At 37.1% G+C, this 13,190-nt stretch overlaps 1 long non-coding RNA gene across 1 annotated transcript in view; it reads right to left on the minus strand.

Annotated features, from left to right (window-relative positions):
- LOC127059487 (uncharacterized) overlaps nucleotides 1-13,190 on the minus strand; it is a 94,380-nt gene that overhangs the window by 40,710 nt on the left and 40,480 nt on the right. The window contains exon 3 of the long non-coding RNA XR_007777399.1: nucleotides 2,285-2,381. This is a non-coding gene — a long non-coding RNA (uncharacterized LOC127059487). The remainder of the gene's footprint in view (nucleotides 1-2,284; nucleotides 2,382-13,190) is intronic.

A 13,190-nucleotide genomic window follows, 5' to 3' on the forward strand; every position in this document is an offset into this window, starting at 1 on the left:
CTGCTTCTCTCCATGTCAGCACAACCTCACAGGATTTCACCTACTTTGTCCTTCCTCTCTTGCACAAATGTGCAGTGACCAAGTAGAGTGGCACGAGACCAGTATTGTACTGGCAACAAAATGAAAAGGTGATGTCAAACAGGAATTGATAGCAGAACTATGAGAAATGTCACCTGCAGAGACTGAGATTAATTTCTTGAACCCTAATCACCTCTTCCCCACTAACAAAATAAGCACGTTATGAGCAAACATCAAGTCTTGTCTTGCAGTTTGTAGCTCACATAAAAAACCCAATAATTTAATAAGGAAAAAGTTTCTGTCTTAAAATGACCTCCAAGTTATCAATCCCAAAGAAGCTCCTTCTAATAATAGTGCCATAACAATTATCATTATATGCACACCATGCAGAATCAATTTAATTGTATCAAAACCCTTTGGAAACACTTTGACCACTGAAAGCTCTCTACTGCTGGATACATTTACAGCAAAGCAATTTGTTATATGACAAAATATATAGTTTCATAAGAGCCAATTGCTACATTACAGAAAAAATACTCAAAATCTTTATAAAAGTCCTTGGGATACTCTTTATGTTTCTGGCTGTAAAATTCACTTTCATATGAGATAGGTTGGACAAAAGAATATTAAAGCAATGCTTATGAAATTCCTAGAGGAATTTTGCAAAAAGGGGTAAAGTAGAACAATGTCTTCAAGAAAAATCAAGGACCTTTAGTAGGTTTTTTAAAGTCAACTTCTTACAGACATTGTTAAATTACCATGATGGCAAATAACAGAAATATTTTAGTCTTATTTCTAGTCTTCCTGTATAATTATGACCAGTACAAAGTATTTTGTATCATAACAATCTTTCAGTTCTCAGTGATGAATAGAGCCAGTGGAATATAATTCCTTGCTTGAAGAACATAATGGAAATTATTTCAGCAAAAAATAATAGTGCTATTAAATTCATCATGTATACAGACACAAGGAAAATTAGAGGTTCAGGTCCCTCCTCCATGTTTGATTTACTTTGTGCCTTTGGAAAAAAAAGTATTTGAGGCTACATTCAATAAGGACTTGAAAGCACAGGATTTTGGCCACAAGGCAGATCCCCAGCCCAGGTGAAATCTTGAACCCCTAGTAAGAAACAGAGGCTCCTAATTGCACGTTTGCACCCACGAGCCTCACATTCCTAATGCTGTATTAAATATACTGCCTGTAGCAGTCAGTGGGAAATACCAGGCTTAGGACCAAAAATGCAAATGTCTCTTACTATTTCCTAAATATCATGCACACTTTAGACTGATTTTGCAAAAATATGGCATGCTGGGAAAGTAGAACTAATAAATACTGAGAACAGAATACATAGCCTGAATTATTGTGTCTTTCCAGAGGATGATTACTGGCATCCATCCAACCAAAAGGTCAGAATCTGTCTTTTAAGACCATAACAGCTATTTTTTAAAAGTTATTTAGATAGCTTTCCTTTTCCTCTCTTTTAAAGTGCAGGTTGCACTTACAAATAAATACACTTCTTTATGTCCTATCATGAACATTTTTTTTAAAATTTTCTGGTAGTTGGTATGCTCATCCAGGAAGTATGAAATCCCTACCTCAAACCAACATCAGCAAAAGTCTGAAGAGTGGAACTATTCAGAGAACAGATTTTAAATCATAAAATCTAAATATCCAGAAAAGACATACCAATACTTTGAAAAATTCTGATAAATATAAAAATGCTGTATTTCCTGCATTAATACATTCAGGCACATTACAGAAATATATGCATATTTTTAATATTATTTTTAATTTCTAGCCATGGATGATGGCTATCCACCTGTAAATGCAGATCCTGTTTTTGGATGACAAGTTTGTATTGGGATCAAGAACACATGTGTTTGATTAGCTGGGCTAATAAAATTTAGGGATGCACTAGAAAAATAAGCCAAGCAGATAGATTGGAATGGTTCTGTCTGCCTTAATAATTTCTGATTTAATGTCTACATCTTCATATGAAAATCAACATTTTGACCTTCATCCTGTTCAAAATTTCCTGTTTTCTGCAGTCCTCCAAAAGTTAAGGAAAAGCTGGGATGTTTAATTGCTTTGGTGGTGGCAGCACTTCTGGCTTTTTGCATGGTATTTAGTTAATCCATAGTCAATCTTCCTGTAATATGCAAGATGGACTTGCACTCCCAGTCCTGCAGCATGGCAGGTCCATAATATGAATGTTTGAATGATAAATCTGATTCTTTGTCCATATGTTTGGTCATACATCACTCACCCTTATTCCTTTCATTCTGAGGCTGTTTTCTTTCCAAACCATTTGACAGTCCCTTCCCTTTTGTCTGGAACTGAGGCTCTCTGGGAGCTGGCTAGAACTGTGGAGGAAAATAAAAAGAGTTTTTTCTCCGTGGCAAAAGGTAAAAATAACATTGGCACATTACAGGAAAAGGATGGTCACCTGACAAACAGGGACAATGACAATGCAGAGGTGTTTAATGCATTCTTTGCCTCTGACTTTGGTATGGATGACAGACCAAGGGGGTCTCAGTGCCCTGGAGGACCATGACTGTGAGAAAGATCAACTCCCAGCTGACCTGAAATTGTGTGGGATCCAGACGCATCCCTACAAACCTATGGGCCTTGATAGGATTCATCCAAAAATCTTCAAAAATCTGGCTGATGTTATTACAAAAGCTCAGTTTTTGAGCAGTCTTGGGAATCCAGAGAGGTCCCAGCTGAGTGGAAGCTGAAAAACATTGTCCCAGTTTTCAAGAAGGGTTCTTGGCAGGAGGGTGCTGTAAACTACAGCCTGTCAGTCTCACTTCAGTGCCTGGTGAGGTTTGGAGAAGATTATTCTGGGAGGTATTGAAAAACACCTGAAAGACAACTCAGTCATTGGTCTTTTCAACAGCATTACACCAACTTAAACACATTTTCCTAAAATGCAAACAAATAAATAATACTTCTTCTTAAAGCCATATCACTGCCCAATTTTCAAATACCTCAATCTTGAGATAAATGGTTGGGGTGAAGTGAGTCAGGAATTCATAACAAAAACAAAGCCTACACATCACTCTGATTGTAAATACAGCTTTGCCTTAGTGCTGAAAAAGAAAACAAAACAAGGAAGATCACACACTGGAGACCAGAGTTGAATTTTCTGAGGAGAAGGGTAAAATGCACCAAGATTTTATGATTACAAGATAGTACAAAGTCTGGCAACTAGATGTAATAAAAGATGGCAAGCCAGGAGATCTAGAAGAATAATATCCCATCATTATGAAGTAAGTAGCAGGGGAAGCAGGAAAGCCTATGGCAAATCTCACAAATATCTCATTGCAGCCAGAGGAAGCACAAGAGGAACGGTGGATGCCTAATGCTGTTCAAAAGTTTAAGAAGGGCCAAAAGTATAAAAGTGATTTCCAACTATCAGATGGTTGCAGAAAGCACTTATGTAGGGTGCATACCACAAAAAATTTACAAATGTATTATTTGGCAAAAGATGGTTTGTGATTCTGACTTGGAGTGTACCATCTTGTACTGACCTCTCCCAAGCTAAACCAAAATAGCAAAATAGTGAAGGGTGAGACAAAGACAGAGTTCTTTTTCAAACAAAAGAAAGAAATGGCTTACACTGCAGTGCTTATTGTGTTCAGCTCTAAAGTTTTTCAATTGGTTTCAGCAAAATGTTACATGCATACTTTTGAAATATTTTTTAATGGCACAAAATTGAAGAAATTTATAAAAGGCACTGCAAGAGAAGACAGATTAAAACTGACTGAATATTCAGAATTCAGAAGGAAAGAGACATTTTGTTATTCAGAGAAAACCAGATAGAATTTAATGGAACTTCTGATAACTTTGCAGTTTTAAATATCCTGTAAAGCTGAACACAATGGAAAACACATTGAAAAAGTTCTGAGGGTGAAACACAAAGGAATCCCAGACATGACTCAAAATTTTTCATTTTATTAGAGATAAAGCAACACAAGAAGAAAAATCATCCTTTTCCTACTTTTCAATACACCTAACAGTAGCTCTCAATCTGATATTGTCACATAAAATTACTCAAATGCAACCAAAATGTAGGTGTGCAAGGACAAATGCAAGAAGGCATTCATTAAGGCAGATATGTTCTTCTAATGTTGTTCTCATGAAAACTTATGTAAAGCAGAAACTAAATCAAATCTCAGTGGTATTAGAAGGAACAGAATTTCAAAAGCAGATATACATGGCCATTAATAGTTTCTTCTTGCTAGAGAACCTAAATATTGGTTACCAGTGTATATGTTCACTCCAGTCATGAAGGATGACAGTAAAGTCTGCATTAAACACCTCTGACCACTCAGAAAAATGCATCACATTTAAATTTTTTGAGCCATGAACTGCCATTCCCTGTGTCCTAACTGGCTACAGTACCATTTCTTTCATGGTGTATTTCCTTATGCAATAATGAAATTAATGAAATCTGATACCACAATTTAGATCTCTGGACCTTATTGTTTTATCACTTTTCTTCCTGAAACACTCTAAAGGTTTGAACTCAGTTTTCTGTACAACTTATTACTGAAAGCTGGAGCTTCAAGTTAATAATATTTTTGTTTGTTTGGTTGGTTTGTTTGGTTCGTTGGTTCATTGACTGTTTTTTGGGGGTTTTGTGGGTCGTTTGTTTGGGGTTTTTGTTTAGTTTTGTTTTGGTTTTGTATTACTTGTGTAGGTACAAATTGTCAGCTCCACACAGGATTCTATTGTACATAACCACCTAGCACAAAGAAATCTCTAAGATTCTTTTCAAAACTTCCTTCACACTTTGGTCCTGTAGGCTGATGGCATCCAGTGATCTTCCCTCCCCAGCCTTTACAACTCACCTAACTTTCTTGTATCTGTCTTGAAAAGTCAAACCAGGCTTCTACTTCTGTCTCATGTCATAGCACTGCAGTGGGGTACAAGAAATTACATCTCTTTCTCACTTGCAATCATATGTGTCTCTTAATCATCTCAATCACCTAAGGTTTATCTCTTTCAAAATATTCAATTCTTTCTTATCATGCCTAAAGCAATTCAAAATTGAAAAATGCAAAATTTTCCTCATTCACCACTCTAATCTTGATATTCCCATTAAATAGTATGACATTTTCTATATATATGCAATCACCTTAAGCGTTCTGATGTGCTGCAGGTAAAAGCTCTGTGCTTGTATTATGGGAAAACATTTTGAGTGTATGCACAGAATTATGAGAAGTACTGCCTGGAAATACTGCCTTGTTTCTCACTCTCTCCCACTTCTAAAAACACAGGAGTCTGGAGCAATCATCTGAATGTGGTTCTGAATGCTGATCAGCCCCCACTTAAAAAAAATATTTTCTTTAGTGATAAGACTTGTCATAACTTAAATATTCAGTAGCTTGGGGCCTGTCTTCAAAGTAGCCATGTATGGGGTGGGTTTTAGCTTGTAAATTTAAAATTATGGAAATGACCTGCTTGTTTCAAGCCAAACAAAACCTGAGTGCTTAGGCATGCCCTCAGATCTGCAAGGAAAACTTTCCTGTGCTGAATGTGCCATTTTGCCCTTTGTAGCCATAGAGTTTCACATATAATGTGCCTAAATAGGAGATGACAACTTAACACAAAACAAAACTGGAAAATTTCATAACCCAAATGGTAAACCCTAAACTTGCTCTATCATGCTGTGTAAAGTTCAGATTCACCAGTGACATCAGGCTTTGATCTACTATATTGGAGTGAATATTAGTAGAAATACAGTAGTAGTTGCAAAAACACTCTGGATACATCAGATAAAATCTCATGTCATTCTTTTCATTGCTGATGTCCCTGACAGCTTGGGCCATCAGAGAAAATAACTCTTGCTACCGTAGTTGGATTGGATTCTACAGCCCAAACTTTCTCCAGTCTTGCTCATCACACCTAATGTCATAACACTTGAAAGTCCTAAATATCTGTCCAAATATCTCCCAGCACATCCAATTCTTCATCTGGACATTTTCAACTCTTTCAATAGGCAGATGAGAGAAATTGTTTCAGTGGTAGGGCAAATACTTCCTTAAAAAGTCTTTTAGCAGTGGTAAATCAACAAATTGGAAAGGAATCTTAATAAAAAAGAAGAAAATACATGTATATGGTAATGACAATCAAACCTGTAAACAGCCTGTGGCCAAAATATCTGTGATGGAAACAAAAGGGAAAAAAAAAGTGTGCTCCAAAGAAAGGAAGCAGAAAACATTTACTGTGTCTTTGGGAAAGGAGATGTCCACACCACTCACAAGAAAACAACCTGACATCATTCCAGCCTGCAGCTGATCCAGCACAGGAAGCCAGGAAAACTTCAGTCTATTGTCTCACACTTTTTAAGCTTACTTTGAGACAAAATGAGGTGGTGTAGTTAGCAGATAAACTGCAAATTGAGATTAGAGGGACCCATGCTTCAATTCTGGCATCGTTTCTGCATCATTTCATTGGCTTCAGCTCACATCCATGCCTTCAGTAAAATATAGATATTGAGTACCTTTGAAATCTGCTGATTAAATGTCTTTTTTAAAGCAACAGAATTATTCTGCTAAGTTAAACCTTTTCCTTGCATTTATCTTACTGCTTCCCTTGACTGACAGCTTCTTTGCTTTCAGCTGCCAGGAAATTTTGACCCTTCTCATTGTAGCACACCCATTCTCTTGAGGACACTCCAAGCACCTGCCAGCCTCCTTCCCTTGCAGCTCAGAAGAGTGAAGACACTCAAACATTCAATATTGCATGAAAACAAGTGCACAAGCCATGATGCAGCCAATTCCACATGGGGAAAAAAAGGCACATTTTGGGAGGGGCCCTTCCAGCAATAACATTCGAAGGTTGATAGTAATATGCCTTGTGTTGAAAACACAAGATTCCTTGAATTATTAAAGAGACCAGATACTTCTAAGCAGTGAGATGGGTGCAGAAAAGCAGTATGGACTACAACTTACTGATACTTGTTTGGAAATAGCATCTTTATTCCACTAGAATCTAGATTTTTCTTATAATTATTTTCCTGATAGTCATCCATCAGTATCCTGGCAAATGACATTGGAAGTTCAGCATTTCACTTTCCATTGATTTGTTTTGCAAAGGGGCACAGATTAGAAGAACAGGAAGGTCTTTGACTCCTCTCTCTTTCATTCCAAGGCAAGTGGCAATGCATCTAAAAAGGGTTGATATTGCAAATGTCATAACCCTTACCACAAAGAGGACAAATGCATGAGAGCAGAAACTTAGCTTACCAGCTCCAGAAAAAATAAAAACCCACTCTTTTTTTCAAGTGCAACCATTCCAGAAAAATCTTGCCACAAATCTACTTGCCAGGGTCTATTAAGTTGTCTGGGCATAATGACTATGGCATTATCCCCACCCTTATTCCTTGAGTTCAAAAATAAAAGTAATTGGTAGTAATCTAAGACTGAAATCCTCCAGTCTAGAGAAAATGCACAAGGTTTTAATTAACATTTTTGAATTCTGATCACATCCCCTTTTCAAAGAAGATAAGTCCCTATTTTATTAGTTTTGGTGACTTTATTTCAAAATGAATAGAGGACTTCAAATGCAGAGCCAGATACCCAGCTTTCACTGGCTTTTACATGCTGTTTCAGTAGCCTTTCTGGATGTGATATGTGCACTTCTGAAATATTTATTCATGAGACCAACCCTTAACCCTTATCCCAAGGCATTAATTTAATGAAACTGAACATCTGACTAGGTCCATAGCCTAGCCAAAAAGGCAGAATTAAGTCTTAGCAAAGTTTGTTACCCAGCTGATAAGGCCTGACTTCCTTTTGTGTTAAGAAGCTGAGTTGTCCTTAACTCAGAAACTGACTTAAATTTAGATAAAACATGCTGGCAATCTATTGGCTGAATCAGATACTTTCCTGTTTCCTGTTTCAGTCTTATATACATCTCTTTTTCTATAACAGAACCCTGCCAAATCCCTTCAACCATATGTTCCTTGAGCATTTCTTTACTTTAGGAAGTAACAGATGCCTGCCCTGGAGGGAAAAATCAATTTATTTCTGTAACTTGGTTCCAGTAATGTAACAGAGTTATTTTGTTTAAGGAAAGGGCAACCAACCCTGAAAGGATGCTTCTTTTACCTTTAAGAAATATTACATAAATGGTTTGTACTGAATAATTTATGAGCTTATACAGAGGAGTTATTCAAAATAGCTCAAACTGTACATTCATCATAACCTTTTTCTTCAGCTTTCCACTAATTAATGCGTCTGAAAATTCCTAATTTTAAGTTTCAGAAAACATGCATGTTTGGAAAAGTATCTCATTTTATGTTCGCAATGAAATATACATGAACCATTTTATGAATTTTAATGAATCTTTATTAACTTTGGTCAGTTAACACTATTCATTAACAATTCATAAACACTTCAACCTACCCCTATTATGCAGCATTATGAACTCTTATGAGAGCGTTTGATACAAAACAGTCGTGATAACAATTTTGAAATAGAGGGGAAAAAATCAAAAAGCTTCTTCATATGCCAACAACGTACTCTTCTCAAATTAAAATTTCAACAGGTTCATAGATACTATTCAAGTGGGTCTGCAAGGATCTAGTCATGTCTGACTTCAGACCCCAGACACTGCTACTATGTCAACCTGGAACACATCCCATCTAGAAGTTACTGAATTCAGCTAAACTAGGCCCACTCTAAAATGCAATATGAGATTATGGTTCAGTTGTGTTCATTTGTTCATGCTGGGAAAAGTAATTTTCTGCATATCACTTAATGGCACTGGATTATTCTGGGTAAGAGCGTTGGGATTTGACTTCTAAGTTTAAAAGTATTTACAAAAGGAGTAAAGGTTGAAAAAAGGGAAACCATTCTTCATTTATATTAGGTGTGCCTAAGTTTTGCAGTTACAACCGATTCAGCCTTTGGAAGCTCTTTGTATGGTTTTCTGGAAAAGTGGCTATATCCATGCCCTTTTTATGCTTTTGTTATAGGCACTTGCCCCACACTTGCAGAAGTCAAACATGACTACTTTTTCTCTAGAGAAGAGCAAAGCTACTTAAGGGTACTCATAAAGCAGGTACACATGCTGTGCATATGAACCAAATTTTCTCACAGCTAAATGTTAAAGACCTGAGCTGCTAGACTGCCATTTCCCAGAGAGAAAAGGGCCAGCCTGACACAGGCATGTGCTGGGAAGTCATCCTGAGCAGCAGCAAACACAGCTCTGTGGGTGGGAGCTGTGCCTCAGCCTCCAAGGGCTCTCATTATGCTCTAGTTAACTCTTCTCTAACTCTAGCTACCTCTAACTAACTCTTCTCTCAGTGACTGGGATTTCCTGAACACCATTACTAAGTGTCCAATTAACACCAGGTGTTTCAGGGACATGACTTTCACTGCTCCCTTTTGTCAGGCATTTGAACACAAAACACTGACCTTGATGGGTTTCCACCTGTACATTACTCACCCAATTAGAAGGGTGAATCTGCTGCAGATGGATTTGTAGCCAAATGCCCAGCTGCCCAAATTCTCCCTGTGATCCTTCTCTAGGCCAAAAAAGCATGTACCAAACAGGAGCAGCTGAGCTAGGCACTGCCTGTGAAATCTGTCACAGCAAGGAATTTTACCAAACCATTTTTATTGTCAGAGGTGAAAGAAATTGGGAGAAAGTGGCATTGTGCTGATAAGTGCACATGAAGTATACAAGAAAATACAATTTGTTGAGGATGCAGGTAGATGAAAAATATCCCCATTGAGAGAATGAGTTCTGTGGGCACTTTTTACTTTTTGTCAGGCCTCTCAATCTGATTGATCAATAATGTGCATGTTTTAAACTACTCCAATCCATTCCATACTCAACATTTTAAAATCAATTCTTCGGTGTTTTCCTTAGACAACATGCCACAATTCACTCTCCTGTGCCTAATCCATCCACAAAATGCATTTTGTCAAACTATTCACTTCTCTCCCTTGAATGAAGCTCATTCCATCAAACCAAGGCGTCTGTTCTTACAACAGAATGAATTCTGTCTAATGTAATAAGCAGTGTATGAAGAGAGGCATTTAATCTAACATATATGTTTAACAAAAGGAATCATTCCTTGTTTGGCAAGACATATTTTAAATACTCTATGAATTTCAAAATATTGCACCACTGTAAATCGACAAATGAATCCTACACTGCTTTTGAACAGAGCAACCATTGTACACAAAATCTTTCTAAAACCTTCTCTCTTTAGAAAATTTGGAAACAGGAATGGTGGATATTAACTAGCTTCATGCTTTGTAAACTTGAATGAAACTACTGAAAAATTGATCTGGTTCTTACTCTTAAAAGGTTTATAGTGATTAACTGTTACAGAGGGAACCGAGTAGAGGCAGCTACAGCAGCTGTGATACTATACTGAGAATTCTTTTCATTATGCTTCTCACATTCACACTGGTTATTATTGGGTAATGAAAATCTCTTTACTCCCTCCTAAAATCCCAGAAACCAAACCCAGTTCTTTTCAAAAGAATGAAAATGAAATACAACCTTAAAGACACACATTAACATTCCTGACATCTGGTCCACTTGTCTGATTTTGCTTTATGCTAGGGATGTTCCAGGGACTGCAATGAACATTGAAATTGCAACTGACATGTCATTTGTACTCTTCCCCTTTCTGCCATGTGAATAATTCTTACCAGAGCTTTTCTGTGAGAAAAGTGTGGACAGGAAATATATGCACATGTACTGCTTGGGTTAAAGGTTTTAGCAGGTAAAGCTTCATCTGACTGCATTACTTCATCATTACCATCACAAGTTATTGTAAAAAAGGATACAGAAAATGTTTATCCTAACACTCTATATTACTTCCTTCATGATATATGTCACATTTTACATTACCATGACTATTTCAAGTATTATAATTTAGGCTGAACTTCTATTTCTTGTAACGTTTGTCTGAAACATTACACTTGGGCTATTATTTGGACTTATGCTTTCCCAAAAAAATAAATAAAATAAAAATAACCAGACTCTCTTATAGGACCTAAAAGATTGAAGGCTTATAACCTTTACCATAACAGGGTTGCATATGTGGTGTTGGAGGTGACTCACTAAAAGCACTGATTGGTGATAAAAACCTAACACCTCAGAAAGAAAACAAGTGCAATGCTGAGGGGGAAGCAGCAGAAAATCATCTGATTGAGCACTGGAAAATGACCTTGAGAAAAACTGTGGGGGAATTCCAGAGATGAGCAGTATCTGAAAAGGAGGTGGCAACTATAAAAAAAAATAAACTTTCCTGTGAGAAACCTGATTAGGAAAACAGATTTCTACAGTCTTGATAAAAATGAATATTTCTTTTCTCCTCTTATTCAACTATACAGCCCTGAATTTTTGCTAAATTCCTCAACATAAAAATGTGATTGAATTTTATAGATCCATTTTTCTTGAGAATAAACCAAGAAATATTCTCCCACATACCACCTGCAAACCCAGCTGATTTAATTACTCTGACTAACTACACATCTGGCAAAACCCAGCATGTTTTCCCCAGTAAAAGCCAAGAGATTTTTCTAAAATATGATACTGAATGATTTTCACAGCAAACAGCAAATCAGACCACATATGCATATTTATGTATATGCATGTATGTATTTGCAGGGGAAAATACTTGATATTATAAAATTATTCATGTCTTAAAACCAACTTAATGAAATCTTGCCTACATTTTAAGGTGAGAGAAAAACAGTCAAAGAGCAAGTGAGGCATATGAAGAGTGTGAGGCACAAAGGGAGCAGCAGAACATCCTTGTGAGCAGGTGCAGGCACTGGGAGCCTGATGCTGGCATTTGGAAATGCAGGAGATGATGTGCAATGCTGTGATGCAGTCACTGCCTTCAGAAGTCCTGCCTGTCTGCAGGATCCAGGACTCACCAAGCTCCATGGATCCCACAGAGCACTATTTACCTCTCTGCAGGATCAACTCCCTCTTATGCATTTGTTTCACACAGAACTGCTGAAATAAAATGGTCAGTTCACCTACCTGCTGCTTAACTAACTCCAAAGATGGTCAGAAAGTTCAGTTCAGGAAGTACTTTGAAAACCCAGGATGAAAGATGTGCTCTCTGATGAGTACAATGAGCTACCTTCCCTCTACCCTTTACCAGAAAGCTGTGTTGAAAAGCTCTTCACTGCACAAATGAATTTGAATTGCTGACAAATGCATGAAAATTAGTGCTTCATCAATTGTATTTGCCATATTTTCAGCTTGCAGGTTTTTGCATGCCAAAGTCTCTTCAACATAAACACAGAAAGGGAACCGAAGATCACAAAAAAAATGGGAGTTCTCTGATTTTCCTCAATAGAATTTTACAAAGAAATACTTATAAAAATAAAAAAAAGAAAGGAATATAAGGATGTGCTCACCCTAGTAAAAAAGATGTTTGAAAGATGTTTTCTTTCAAAAGGCTTTTAAAGAAATACTAATTCCCAATTATTGTATCTAAGTGTTATGCTGAGAATCTGAAGGCTCATGATTTAGGCTGTATGTGCCCAATAGAGTGGATTAGGACTATACAATATAACCAGGTTTCACAGAAATGTACAATACAGCCCTGACTGGTAGGATTTTATGAGTCATATCTTTTTTAATCTCAACTGCAGCACAACCTCCTCTCCAGTTCATAAACACATAATCATTCTTTACATATGTGTCCATTTACTCAAAGATACTGTACAAATGGATTGGATCTATAACGCCATTACTGGTTTGTAATGCAATTTTTGAAACAAAGTTTAGCTGGAAGCCAGGAAGTGAACCCATAAGCTTAACCCATCTTCAGTGAGCTACTGTTTAAGATATTCTGAGTCAAAGCTTTCTGATTTTGTTAAAGCAACAGAAGAATTGCACAGGAAGAGTCCCAAACAAGGACTGTGTCTCAGATCTGACAGAGTCTTACGGGAGGGAATGTAACCTGTGCTCTGATACGCTCTTGACTCTGGTCTAAGGCAGAACTCCCTCTGGCTTCAGGCTGTAAAATCTTGCTCTTTTCTGTCAGCAATACAGTTTGTTAAAAGAGGCACCTCCACCACGCCAAAAAAAGATTTATCCATGTGTAAAAGCTGGTGCTGTCCAAAGAAAAAGCTGCTGCTGGTTTTTGGCTTTTTTGTTTGTTGAACTCAAGGCAG

Source organism: Serinus canaria, chromosome 4, assembly GCF_022539315.1.
Source record: "Serinus canaria isolate serCan28SL12 chromosome 4, serCan2020, whole genome shotgun sequence".
Classification (NCBI taxonomy): domain Eukaryota; kingdom Metazoa; phylum Chordata; class Aves; order Passeriformes; family Fringillidae; genus Serinus; species Serinus canaria.